This window comes from Notamacropus eugenii, chromosome 7, assembly GCF_028372415.1.
Source record: "Notamacropus eugenii isolate mMacEug1 chromosome 7, mMacEug1.pri_v2, whole genome shotgun sequence".
NCBI classification, from domain to species: Eukaryota; Metazoa; Chordata; class Mammalia; order Diprotodontia; family Macropodidae; genus Notamacropus; species Notamacropus eugenii.
In genome coordinates this window covers 99,593,825-99,609,126 of record NC_092878.1, presented here as the reverse complement: position 1 = coordinate 99,609,126, position 15,302 = coordinate 99,593,825, and the positions used below count along the sequence as shown (strand labels likewise).

The 15,302-nt window shown below is 36.3% G+C and overlaps 1 protein-coding gene across 4 annotated transcripts in view; it reads right to left on the bottom strand.

Annotated features, from left to right (window-relative positions):
• The window catches only part of TENM3 (teneurin transmembrane protein 3), a 3,393,579-nt gene that overhangs the window by 1,534,871 nt on the left and 1,843,406 nt on the right, over positions 1–15,302 (bottom strand). The window lies entirely within an intron of this gene.

Below are 15,302 nucleotides of genomic sequence, written 5' to 3'. Positions count from 1 at the left end.
GTAAGTTGAGCACTGAAGGAACATTGTAATGCTGAGGAATGGAGGTGAGAAGGGAGAGCATTCCATGCATGGAGAATGAATAGCTTGCATGAATTGGCACAGATAGAAGAATGTGGTGGTAGTTGAAGTGGGGGAGGGACAGATTTTTAGTAGCACAGCTTGCCTAAAACAGAGTTTGTGAAGGAGAGCTGTATGAAAGACATCAAGAAAGGTAGGTGAGAGTCAGACTGTAGAGTACTACAGTACTTTTTTGCTACTTTTTAGATGTAAAACTAGAATTTGCAATTTACCCTCTAGTCAATTGGAAGATAGAGGATTTTTGAGCAGGGTGTGTTCATCCTTCGTCGCTGAAGAAGACCATGTCATCAGAGAAATAATGACATGAGTTGCATATGACTTTGTTTTGAGTGAGGGAGGGCTGTGCAGGTCACCAGCCTCACTTCTCCTCCAGAGTCATCTGAATCCAGTGGCCAGATATTCATCAGGATGACTGGAGATGACCTAGGATGAGGCAATTGGGGTTAAGTGACTTGCCCAAGGTCACACAGTTAGTGAGTGTCAAGTGTCTGAGGTGAGATTTGAACCCAGGTCCTCCTGACTCCTGCACTAGTGCTCTATCTACTGCACCATCTAGCTGCCCCTTTGAGCAGGATAGTGTCTTGTTCATATCTATGATTTTTTTTTTTGTTTTGTACTGAACACATGATTTTGCTGGTTTAGGAAACTCCTAGTGAAGAAATTCCCTCTTCCAGAGCAGAGAGGCATCTGCTTTGTAATTTATAGTGTGAGAGAACTGATTGGACCATTGACAAGTTAAGTGACTTGCCCAAGGTCATGCAAGCTCTTTAAGAGACTCAGATCAGCCTCATTCAGGTCACACATCAGAGTTAGAATCTGAAATCTAGGTCTTCCTGACTCTAGGATTAGCTTGCTCTCCACTATACCATGTTTATTCTCTGCATGTGCCTTTTTATGAAGATTCTTTCTGGATCTGTGGAGGTTGAATTGCAGGAGAATCACTGAAACAGGGAGACCAGTTTGGAGATTAGTTCAATTGTCCAGGCATGGGGCACTCAGAGTCAGACCTAGGGTGGTGTTTCTATGGGTGGATAGAAAGGCATTGACTGATGTAAGAAGGTTTGTTGAGGTGGAATTTGATGATTTAGTAAATGATTAACTATGTCAAATATGGAAGATGGGATGCTCAGAGGAATCTCCAAGATTACACACCAACTGGATTCAACTGATGGTCATATCATCAGGAGAAACAGGGAAACTTAGAGGCGTAAAAGAATGGGAGTGGGAGAAGATGAATGCAGTTTTGAACATGTTGAATCTGAGACACCTATAAGGCATCCAGAAACACTTGGCAGGCATCTTATATATGAATAAAATTCAGAAGAAAGACTATGGGTGCCTAGGGGGTCCCATAGTGATAGATCACTAGTCTTAGAATTAAGAAGATCTGAATTCAAATCTAGCCTCAGACACTTACTAGCATTGTGTGGGGAAATCACTTAACCTCTGTTTGCTTCAGTTTCCTCATTTGTAAAATAGGGATGATAGTAGCACCTACCTCCCAGGTTTGATGTAAAGATCAATTGACATAATAATTATAAAGCACTTAATATAAAGCCCAGCACATAGTAAGCACTATTTAAATATTAGTTTTTATTTTAATGTACAGATTTAAGAATCATCCACATAGAGGTAATCAATGAACCCTTGAGTGATGATGAGACTGCCCAGAGAGTACCCTTGCCAAGTTCGTTCCTCGCAAGAACCATACAAGGTAAATACAACTGCTGCCCCCATTTTACAGATAAGGAAATCATATCCAAAGAATTGTTTTGTTTGCAGTCATGCACTTAGGGCATGTTAGAGATAGAACCTGAATCTTTAAATTCAGGTCATTTCAGCCCCAAGTCAATGTTTTCTTCACGCTCCAGCTTTCTCATTCATGTCTGCAGCTATCACAAAGCTCTGGTCGTCTGAGAATCTGATTCACATATTTCCAAGATTTCTCAGAATATCGCCCCTTCCCCACATAATATTATGGAGTAAAATTTGAATTAGATGTACTATGATAGCTAATAGTTTAGGCTTGGAAGCACTCTAGCTAAGTCTGTTTTTCAAACATACCTAGCCAAAGCACCATTTCAACATTTCAGTCAGTCCAATTGCATAGCATTTTCTGAACCCAGAGCTAGTCACTGAAGATTGAGATATTTATCAAGAACTTAAGCAAGCTAATGGCATTCTTAAGAGATACTGTTGCTCCAAAGAGAGCACTGACTCACAAGAAGAAAGAAAAAGGAAAGAAAAAACATTTGGGATAAAGAAAATGTGTCTCATCCAGAGCACATGCGTGCAATTTGGAGGCAATCCTTCAGGACCCAGTTCGTGTGCTGCAGAAGGCATTCAAGCAGTGTATCACCAGGGTCACAGATTTAAAGAGATGAGTCTCTGCTCGGCCCATGGCTGCTCCGATTGTGCCTTTTGATTTAATCTGAAGCATTCAGCTAAAAAGCCCTGGTGGCATATGTTTCCTATTGAAGAAGGCGATTTTTCTGAGCTGTTAAGAACTCCAGAGAGACACAAGTAAAACACGGGAACACATGCAGCATACCCTCTGGGATATTTTCTTTCCTACCCGCTAATGAAGATTAAAGTGTAAGAAAATGCGCACATCAGTCGAACAGATAATTAATGATGATTGATGATTTACTTTTAATTTATGCTGCAACTTTAATGCAGGTAAAACATGCAGATGTTCAAAACTTCCAGAGGTCGTGAAAAGATAAAATGTCCAATAAATATACAGGAAGGGAATAACCTATGATTATTTAGTGTGCTAAGGTGAACAAACTACTTCCCTTGCAAACATTCTGAATAGCAAGCAGGGGAAGTATTAGTCTTCTCCCTTTTTATAGATGAGGAGACTGAAACAAAGATGAGAACTCACTTGTCCAAGCTCACACAGCTGGCATATATAAGAACTAGGATTCAGGCATTTAGTAAGTACAAACCTAATGAAGCTTTTTGTGTGACTGAAACTGTCAACTTGAAAAAAAATATTGCCCCATCTTGACAAGACAGACTTCAACAGATATTTCTCTGTCCCCATAGTCCCTTTTCCAGGATGGACTTTATCTCTACTGCTCCTTTTTCTCTTCTAAGTGTCATATTTTACTTTAAAAGAGCCTTAACTCCTTTTTCAGTTTGCCAAGCAACACACAGATTTGGCTTTAAATGCTTTGGGATTTATACATATTTACCTACTGAATCTACTACCAGAACAATTCCTCTTCATACATCTACACACATATCTTCACTGACAGCTGGGATTTCAAAGAAGTGACACTGTTTCTCATGGGCCAGAATATGCCAAAATTCAGGCCAGTCAACACTTCCTCCATACTGCCAGCACCACATAATGCTGGTTCTTGGTGTTTGCTCTTGTGGCGTGTTAGAAGCCTTGTGTCAGAGCAGCATCAGATAGGAAGGATGTTTACAAGTGGTAAATTCAAGACCTTTGGGGCCCCTCTCAGTGCAGATCCCTAGGGTGGGCAAATCACTCAAAGTGCCTAGAGCTTGGTGTTTTTACCTTGGCATCATAGAAAAGCTTAATGCTTCATATGCTGACCCAGAACTTGAAATGAACTTAGCTAACAAAGCTTCCTCATGAGGCTGAATTGCTGTGTTCATCTATTATTAGGAAGACTAGAATTAAGCAAGAATTGTGACCTGGGTGAGCAAAGAGCTGTCACTTGACCCAAGGGGCCACTCATAAAATTTCTTTGATCTTAGCTTATAAAGCTTTTGCTCAACTTTCTTTAGTTAGGATTCAGTCAAGTGGAAAGCATAGCATTCCAATGGGGTCCTCATATTTTCATTGCTAAAGACTTTGGAGGTTTAAGAACAGGTGGTGCCTAGGTGGGTAAATCAGTTACAAGGAATTCTCTCTAATAAGGACTTTATTAAGGATGTGATTTGTATTGTAAACTAGGGCCCTAGGTCATTCTACTCAAAGCGTTATATTATAGAGGTCTAAAGTTCTGAGCTAGAAGAAATATAGAGACCATTGAGCTGAACATACATTTTAAAATACGGAAGCCTAAAGGGTGAGGTAACAATCAAGATGAACCAGGTAGTGACAAAACATAGGTTATTGGACTCTTAAGTTCTGTACTTTCCTCTACTAGATGATATATCTACCTCTACTTCTAATTAAATGAAAAGAACGTTATTGGAGTCTCCCAACCACACACACACACACACACACACACACACACACACACACACACACAAACACATACTCACATATTTAAAAATATATATATACTTGCATAAACACTTTATCATTATCCATTAAGTGAATATTTTAATTTTCACAAATGAAAGCAAGAATCATTACATTTGGACTCTGATACAAGCTGGTAATTTGTCTTTGGCTAAATAATTTGACTTTTCTGGGTCTCAGTTTTCTTCAAATGAAAAATATGAGCATTTAACTCTTTAAGGTCTAATACCTTGCGGAAACTTGCCTTTTGATACTTAATAAAAAAGATGCTAAGAATTCAGAATGTTCATCTAAATAGCTCAAAAGAGAAAAATGGTTTCTTTCACTTAAGCATAATAAAGGAAAGTAATTGTTTATTTATACTTAATCTGGCAGTCTTGGGTAATTAATTTTTTTGTACAAAACATGAAAAAATGAGATGATGTTTTTGTATAGGAAAAGTGCTTGTTCATGTGTGAACTTATCTAACAAAGCATATCCCAAAGGAAATATAATTTTTTCTAATTGAATGAGAAGATACAAGAATTTTAATATTTAACTATTTTGAAAAAAATATAAATTTTTGTAATATTCATTTATAATCAAATTATGAGTTAGTTATAAAATATATGCATGTGTATGTATGCTTGTGTATATATGTGCATATCACATATAAGATATATTATATACATATGTCCACATATCCACATGTACTTGGAAGCTGAGCCATCATATGACTGATTAAGAACTCTGACCCATATTTATATAAATGCTGAAGTGTTTAAATGTTAAAATTGTATATACGTGTATATATATGTATGTGTGCATGTATTACTTCTATGTACCTATGTACATGCATAGAACATAGGGATTCCACTAAGATCTATGGTTGGATCTCACTGTTTCCTCTTTCTTTTTGTCTTCAATGTGATTGTTGTTCCCTCTTTTCATGCTTCCACAATAAGTTTTCACAGGGAAGCGATGTACTTGCTCAGCAACAGACTTCTCATCTAAATACCTGCTGCTGGTTTCCTTTGGCAATTCCAGCAAATATTTGCTTTTCTCCTATGTTAAACATACCTACAGTCCTCCCCCCTCCTCTGTTTGCCTTGTGGTTTTAATGCAGAAGAAACTCCTTTATTGATTTTCCTCTTCCCCAGCCTATCTTCATAAATTACCCTATGTGTTTAAACGGATAGTCATCGATGCTGTACGATGGGCAATTAGAGCCTATGCCCTTTATTCCCTGGCTGGAGCTGTGGATTTCTCATCTAGTGGCCCTACCTATGGATCTATATCATTCAAGGAGGGAGAGGAAAGCAGCATGCATGCTTTCGTAGCAGGGGTAAAAATCCATTTTCAGAAATTAAGCCTCGACTCAACAGAGAAAATGGCACTAAGAATGGGATCCGTAACCTTTAGCCAAATTCTGTCTAACAAACAGGAAACCACATGGTCTGACAGTTTACTTGTCTGTTAGTGAGAAATAACCAGACTAAAATTTTACCACAAAAGCTAATGACCCCATCAGTTCTAATTTGCTTACTCACCAGTCTGGAACAGTTTCTTCCACAGGTATCTCTGATTTTCAAAATTGAGCCTCCTAGAGGCTTGAGAAATTAAATGCTAAAAGAGGTCAATTATACAGTAGTTGCCTTAAAGACAAGGGCTGCCACTCCCATGTTGCTCTAAATTGACTTTTTTTTTAATGAAGACATGAGTATAAACACAAGAAGATTACCACTCAACACAGGTCCTACCTTTCCCTTGATTGCCTTTAATGTGATGGACAGATTTGGATGAATGAACGTAAGTATATTGGAGAAGGCATAATTAAAATCAAGCAAATAAAAAAAAAAATCAGTAACCTTAGCTGCCCATAAATTCCTTCAAATGTGCATGTTCACACACAGTGATATTAACTTATTACTTACCTAATTTATTTACAGCTTAAAAAAACCAAACAACTAGGCCTGAGATTTCATTAATATAGACAGTTCTCTGTATGGGTGTTCCACTACCAGTGCATATCAGCCCCTGAGCTGCAACTTGAAGTCTCATACAGAAACAGAGTTAGGTTTTTCCCTATGGCAGAGACATTAGCATTATAATAAAAATGGGAAGTGAAACACTTTACAATAGATTATTGGAAAACAAATAAACAGAACAATTGCAAGATGATGAGGATGTAATAAGGGATCAGTCCCAACAACGGTTATGAGTAAGCAAAGAGGGCTTTTTGTTATTATCTTGGGTCTCCCAGCATTTCTGTAACAGTGGTAACAAAAGCGTCGCTAGGTTGTACAACCCTGCACTCCCAGCAGCACTTATTTTTAGGCGCTCTCTCTCAATTAGCATGGTTTTATTCATAAAAAAGGGAATTGTTATTCTGAAAAACAACTAAATCAATAGTTTATTTAAAAAACAGGACAAAGGGTCAAAAACTGTTCCTTTTCCCGTTTATGCTACTGAAATATTCTCTGACAAGACAGCTTTTCTCAGTGGTAAAATGGAAAATTTCATTTCTCTGGAAAGCGTTTTGAGATTCCCAAATACAAAACAACCAAAATTGCTATTTTTCCCCAAAACTTGGAGCCATCTCTTTCTCTAAATAAAATGCTTTCTCTTCCAAGAAGTTAATCTTACAGGTAAGTATTGTTTATGTCTCCCGTGACAGGAATAATATTATTCACATTTTCTTTAAAATTAACAAATGTGACCTATGCACCTGTTTTCAAGGCACCATTCAAGTTCACCCATTGATCCTTACCCCACCCCTCCCAATTTGGTCAGTTACACCTAGTTGTTTTCCATTTGTATGCAAATTTTATTAAAGAAAATTTCATTTACAACTCTTCCAAACTTGGTTCATTTCTATGTTTACAGTTTTCTTCTACATTATGCTCCCCATACACTTTGGTATAGTCATATTGGTCTACTTGTTCTACTGTTCATATGATGCTCTATCATCTGTCTTCATGCCTTTGCAATGACTATCCCCCTTCCTTGGAATGAACTGTCCTCACTACCTTTGACTCTTAGAATTCCTGATTTCCTTTAACTTTCCTCTTAAATGCAAAGACAAAGATTTTTTCCATCTCTTCCCGCATTCCCTTCCTACTCCAGCTCCTCAAATCCAGAGAGACCTTGAATCCAGTCCTACTTTGACACATCCTAGGCTATGTGACCTTGGGCAGGTCTTCTATCCTCTCACTTCTCATTCCACCCCCACCTCAAACTCCCATCTATTTATTTAGTACATTTGATGCATGTAAGTACACAAACATTGCACACAAGAAATCTCCCCACTAGAATGTAATCCCTCACAGAGACTGTTTGACTTTGCCTTTGCATTATCCAACACTTTAGCCCAATGCCTCCTATATGCAAATACTTAGTGATTGGTTAATCGAAGAAAGAACACTCAATTCCTTGAAAACTATTTTTTGGTATGGAAGAGAGGGATAAGTTTGGTGTTTATAGAATTCTGACTTTGAAGCAAAGAGAGAAAAAGAAAGAACAATTTATTCTATCCCTTATCCCCATATCCTTATTCCTAAGGATTGAATCACAAGAAGAAACTTGTTCTATAGTTCCCTGTTCTTTAGAAAACAGATGTAATCAAATCTGGAAAAATTCTTCCAGTGACTCCCTATAGGAGGGTAGGGACATTTCAAATTTGCTTTAAGTGGGTTTCTAACATTCCTGGCTTTCTAGACGAAATGGGATTTCTGGATGCAGCCTCAAGTGACTTTAAAGAGAAGAATGCCTCATAATTGATAAAACTTTGTGTAGGTCTTTAGACTGGAAGAAGGCTAGGCTAATTCAACACATTCTTAACTAGAATCACTTCCTCCTACCCAGCCTCTTCTCTGTCAAGGTTGGAAGTGGCCAATAAGACCAAAGGGATTCAGAAGTGGTCATAGGAAGGTGAAAGAGATTAATTAATTATGAATACTGTTGCCACTTTTCCCATTTTATTAATTATGTGTGCCCTAGCATATTCTGATCATCTAAATGTCAAAATAAAGGGTTATCACACTAATAACCTATCAGACTTAAGAAAGACCATTTCTAAGAAGGGAAAATGTGGTATTTTTTCTTTTCCAATAAATTTTACAGTGATAGAAGAAAAAAGAAGAAAATGATGAGGACAGAGACAAAGCCAAAGATGAAAAGAAAGATGAAGTAAGAAAAGGAGGGAGAAGAACTGAAATGAATTTAATAGAGATACAACCAACTAAAATTTCCCACCAATCTGTTGGGAGGGTGTCAAGTTCCCCCTGATTGCTATTTCTAAATTTAAAGTGTTTTGAAAGTCTTAGTTCAATTTTAAGCTATTAAAGCTTTAAATCTGCACAAAAACTCTCAGGACACCCTATACTTCGGGAATGTTCTCTCTCCTCCCCACTCTCCCACTCATTTTTTGATGCCTTAATCTCTAAGACAACTTTCTATATATTTTGCATCTATCTTGTATATGTTACCATATGTGCTATCTCCTTTATTCCAATGAAATCTCAAAGGCAAGGATTTATGTTCTTTTTTTGTTTAAGATTCTCTGTGAATTTCCCAGCATTTAGCAAAACACCTGCCAAACTGTAACCACATAATAAAAGCTTGTTGATTGAATGAGAGTATTATGCCCTACAAGGTGAGCAACATTTTCTTTGCTTCTGAAACAAACTATTTTCATGACGTTCTTAGAGTTGCTTTAGTTATTTACTCCCCCCCAATTATGTAATCATATAGCATACCTAGGCTAAAAATATTTTTAATATCCTAACCAAAATCTTTTTATTTCAAGGAGTCATTTGTCAGTAGTAAACTTTTTAAGGGCCAACTTAACTGTGCTTCCCAGAATCCACAAGAGAAAGGAAATAACAACAACATGATATTAAACTCTGCAGTGGGGAAAATGCCCAGTTTTTAAATTCGAGGATGTCTCTAATGGCTGCTTTGTAGGTTGTTGTATTTACAATGTACTTAATAGCATCAACTTTAAGTGGGAACAATGACAGGGACAGGGGAGAGTATGGAGCAGCAAAGACTGTCTCATTCTCTATTGTTAAGAATGAATCTAATTATTCTTATTCTGACTGTACATTTTCTTTATCTTTATGAAAATTTCACTGTATTTGTGATATGTATATGAACATTAAAATAGACTGTGATTATCTGCATGGGTCTTTATCATATGTGTCTGTCCTTGCTATTTTCTTTCAATCATTTTTAGTCATGTCTGACTCTCTGTGACCCCATTTGGCAAATATAGTAGAATGGGTTGCCATTTCCTTCTCCAGCTTGTGTTATAAATGAGGAAACCAAGGCTAACAAGATTAAGTGACTTGCCCTGGGTCACACAGCTACTAAGTGTCTGAGGTTGGATTTGAACTTAGGTCTTCCTGACTTGAGCCCAGTACTTTATCCACTGCGCCATCTAGCTGTCTGTATATACATGTATAAATATCTATATATGGATGTATATGTAAATATATGCATATGTAAATATATTTATATGGGAGTCTTTAGACAGATATGCATATAATAAAAATACCTACATAACTCCATACCTCAACTATCTTTTGTACATGTGTGCTGACCTCAAAGGAAGGAAAATGTGAGTTCACATCCTATTTTTGTCACACACTAAGCTGCATGCATTATAATTTCTCAGTACTCTAGACAGCTCTGAAAGATTATAAATACAGAGAAGATGTGGCCCTCATTGAGACATGGAGTTTGTTCATCCTGGGAGTTCCCAATGCCAATGGAATCACAAGTTTAGGTCTCAATCGGTTCCTAGAACATCGCTGGCAACTTGTCTTCTATGTCTCGCTATTATACATTCCTACCAGCTAGGGTAGGAAATGGCATAACTCATACTTACGCTTGAATGAGAGACCTTTATGGGAATTCTTATTCAAAGATGATTCTGATTTTCTGTTCTTTCAGAACCCTTCTGCTTTAAACAACAGGAAATGAGAAACTAACACAGAAGATACACATACACACACATTCATACACAAACGAATAAAGTGTGAATGGATTTCAAATTAAACTGATTCACCTGGCTCTGGCTCTTCTATCACATAGGAAGATGACTGTAACCAGCTGAGGTGAAAAATAACATTCCTACAAGTTTTAAAGCATAAAGGAATTGAGGATGCACTACATTGTTATGGTAGAGATGGGGAGTGAAACTCTTAGAAAATATTTCCCATTTGAATATTGGGATTATCCTCTGCTGAAAAGTATATATGGTTGAAACCTCTTACAGATAGTGGAAAATCCCCAACTTCTGAGGGATGAGTGAATGACTTCAGGGAATAGTAATAAAAAAAAAACCAAATAGATAGATAAATAAATAAATGAACAAATAAATAGATTGAATGAATGAATACATAAAGGGATGGTGTTTATTAGGTTCAATCCTTTGGAGCAAAGAGGCATGTTCCACAAATTTACAGAATAATGGGACCGCTAACCATCATAAGTGTAAATAGAAGGAATGTACAGAGGGAAATATTTCGTGCAGAGTAAAAGTTGAATTTCTTCAGGCACCTCTGGCTGTATTTGTTTCCTCCTCCACGCCCTTGACTTTGTTTGGACTAAAATGACACAAAGCTTCAGTGTAAAGAAGCCAGATCTGATACTTAATTAGCATCATTACGTACCTCCTCCTTAATAAATCAAGATGATAAATATGTGTCCAATACATAAGCACATTCTAAGCTATTTCTAAATAAGTCTAGACTTATGCACTAGCAGAGTCTGATGCATTACATAGCAACTGGAAAGCAAATTAATACCATGATGGAAGACTAGAAAGGACTTCACTATTTATTATTTATGTTTAGTTGTTTCCTATTTAAAAAAAAACACTTAGAAATGCAATAGATAAGCAAGTTCATGAACTCTGTAGGAGAAATATGTTTTAGGTTCAAAGGCAAGTGGAAGCACATGAGCATAGCTGATGAATGGGATATCAAATTAGGTTTAGAAGATCCGTATAAGAAGGGAGCAGTCACAAAGAAAATGGACAACAGTGCTCTAAGAGAAGGGTCTCTTTCAGGCTCTCATTCATACAAGTTCATTCCACATTGATTCATATATATACACTTTATATGATGTGACCAATGTTCCAGTCCACCAGTGTCCCATGCCCATTTATGGGACATGCCAGACATCAGTGACTTTGAACATTTTCAGTAGCAAAATCATAGTTTCCAAAACCAGGGCTCTAAGCAGATTTACAAAAAAAAAAAAAAAAATCCCAGGTTTAAGGCTTCACTCCCCCCCTAAGACTTATTTTCTAAGGAAAATAAGTTATTTATATCTAACAATTGGAGTCAAAGTAGGAAATGTCAGCTTTAAAAATCTTATCCTCCCAACTCTATTTTCATATCCATCTCCGACCTCTCAGTGTAATAATGCTCCAGTTTTTCAGGGATTCAGAAGTGTTTCCTGTAAATCACTTACATTAGATGTCTACAGTTAAAACATTTCAAGTCAAGTTTATTTTCAGTAATATATTTCCTCCTATAAGTCTGGTTTTGAATGAAAGAATGAATGAATGTTTATCATGTGCCTGCTACTATACTTAGGGCAGGAGATTCAAATACAAAAAAACAAAATACCCTCTGCCCTCAAAGAACTTATATTCTAGAAGTAGAAGACAACACACCTCAAGCAGGGCTGAAATCACAACAGGGATAGTAAGTGGAATCATAAGGCAATTGATTGATCATCTTTTCCAGGAATGATAGCGTTGATTTGGGTACAGTTCCCAGAGATAAAGATGGAAACTTCAGGAACTGGGGAGTTTTGTGCGTGTGTGCGTGCGTGCGTGTGTGTGTGTAGAAGCAGAGCAACAGCACAAATATGAATACAGAACAGCATAGAGGGACTGAGTCAGGGTAGATATAGAGTACTCACACCAAGAAAAAGTCTGGTACCTTTGGGCAACAGTCACAGTGCCCAGTTGGAGGTCAAGTATGTGGTGAGTTGGCAAGGAAAAAAAGATGGCTCTCGAGCCATCTTGTATACTTTTTATTTTAAAATTGACTTGAACTGAGTTTAAAGAATTTGTTTATATGGAAATCGAATATTTTGATGTTTCCTCTAACATTCATTCCACTGTTTGTTTATAAATAGAAACACTCACATCTTGATTAATTAAAATGACCTGACCCTATAGTAACTTTTTTTAAACCATTTTTCTGGTAATAAAATATTTTGTTAAAAAACCATGGTGTAGGTCAAGGGTTCTTAACCCTTCACCAAACTGGTAAAACCTATAACTCCTTCTATGGTTTTAAATTCAAGAAATAAAAACATACAAGATTGCCAAGAAATCAATTTCATTAAAATACAGTTATCAAAATATATAAGAAAAAGAACCAGTTTATGACCTTCAGATTAAGAACACCACGTGTGATAGAAATAGCACTAGTACTTAGGGCCAGAAGACATTTTTGTAGGTGATAGTTCAAATCCAGCCTCAGAAACTCACTAGTTATGCAACCCTGGACAAATAACTGAAAAGGTTTGTTTCAGTTTGCTCAACTGCAAATCATGGATGACAAAAATTGAACCCACCTTCCAGGACTATGATGAGGATCCAGTGAGATAATAATCACAAAGTACTTGGCACATAGTAAGAATTATATAAATGTTGGTTATTACTGCATTATTATTAATATTTCCTGAGACTTCAAGCTCAACACATACATCGTACAACATTCTTGACAAATGGCTATCCAATCTCTCTCTGAAGGCTTCAAGTGATGGGAATCCCATTATCTTTTAAGCTTAGTAGACCTTTGAACCTTTCTAAGTATTAGTGTAATTGTTTTCTTATATTAAGCCAAAATAAACAATCTGAAACTTCCAATTAGAGCTTCCTGCCTTGACCATATGAAAATCCTTCAAATGCTTGAAACTAATAATCAATGTCCACTTAAGCCTTTTTAGGTAGGATAAAAATGTCCAGTTCTTACAACCAATTTTTATAATTAAAATATTGATGAAGACATCTGAGAAGCAGTCTCCATTTTTTTCTCACTATTCTTCCTGTCACATAGCAGCTGCTAAAGAAATGCTTGTTGGGTGATTTTTTACTACCCCTTTGGTTCCTGGGTCAATAAGAATAAAATGCATTGGATTGTAAACTCCTTGAGAATAGGGATTAATTTTTGCTTCTTTATGTATCCTTATTGCTTAGCAATGTGTCTGGCACACAGCAGGTACTTAATAAATGGTTACTGATTGATTAAATAAATTTTCACTGGTGCTTGTTATGTCATTAAGGAAAAAAATAAAAACATTGGAACAACGTAGTTAAAATTCTAAGAAATAGTTCTAGAATTTCCACTAGAATAGTATTCTGCTATTGACAGTCAATACCACATATGCCTCCCAGAAACTCATAAGAAAACAATGTAATATGGACCATAAAACCAATACTCAAAGATAATACAGTCTTATGTGAATTTTTCCTGGGAGTTAATGGGTTACTTTAGGTATTCAGTGGAAAATTGTAGAGAATTGGAGATATGCTGCTTGAATTAAGGGACTAAAGATTAGAAAATGTTGTTTTGATAGCGGGGGTGGCAACCACCACAAGCCAGAATCATTAAAAACAAATCTTGTCAATACTTATGGTAATGTAGTTACATTTGAATCCAAGTAATTTTATGTAATGGTATATTTTATGTTTGATTTCATATCACTAACAAATTTAAGCTCACGACATATGACCATTTATTTCCGCCTATTTAGATGTTTATGTATCCTGATTCTGTGCTCTGCCAACGATAGCTATTCCTACAAACTTAGCATCATCTAAAAATTTCATAAACAATTCATCTAAATCTTCATAAAAGTAATTTAAAAATGTCTAACACCACAGGGCCAAACTTAGGTCACTCAGCCACTCCACTTAAGATGTCCCTTCAACTGAATACCAATTCATTAATCATTGTTTTTTTTAAATAGTACTTTTTTCCAATTACATGTAAAGAAAGTTTTCAACATTCACTTTTATTAGATTTTGAGTTCCAAACATTTTTCTTCCTTCCTCATTCCCGTTCCTCCTTCCCAAGAAGGGAAGCGATCTGATTTAGGTTATACATGTACAATCATATTAAAAATATTTCCACATTAGTCATGTTGTAAAAGAACAGTTAGAACAAAAGGAAGAAACTAAGGGAAGGAAAAAACAAAACAAAAAAAGGTGAAAATAGTATGCTTCAATCTATATTCAGACTCCATAGTTCTTGTCTAGTCATTTAACAAATTCTAAAACTACCATCTAGCAATGCTAAAACTTGGATATATTTACTATAGTTATAAAATTCTCCTAATGGACTAGTCTAGTAATCCTGACACTTTGACAGATAGAAAGCCAGCCAGACACACAGCCAGGCAAACAGCCAAGTAGGTTGATAGATCAATAGATAACGAAATACATGGATAGCTAGATAGATGAATAAAATTAGTGTGGCATATACCTATGCTGGTTCATAGGACCATCGTGGATCCCCACTATCTATATGCTTACCAAGTATCTTCTTACTAATGGGATATAGAGTTTTTCAGGAAGGAACATTGAGTTAAACCTTCCTCTTTAAAAAAAGATAAAGATTTGCTTATCCCTTGTCCCTGCAGCCTAGCAGCACATCCTTTTAGTTCTCCATAATTTTCCAGACATCACCAAGAACCATCCATTAACTTCCAAATTAATTCATAAGAAACTTGCCTCTCTCCTTTGAACATTGCCTGAGCCCCCTCAACTTTTTTTTTCCTTTCTCATTTAAAGGTCATTCACAACTGCCCGATATTATTGTGGATAACTCAATATTGGCTGTATACTTTTAGACTCTTCAAAATAAAAATAATGGTTTAAAAACACAGTTTTAAAAGCTTGTCTCCTTTGAAAATTAAGCACCAATATATCATATATAAACTTATATATGTTTTTGATGCTTTGTCAAGTCCCTAAGTCTCTCATTTCTAC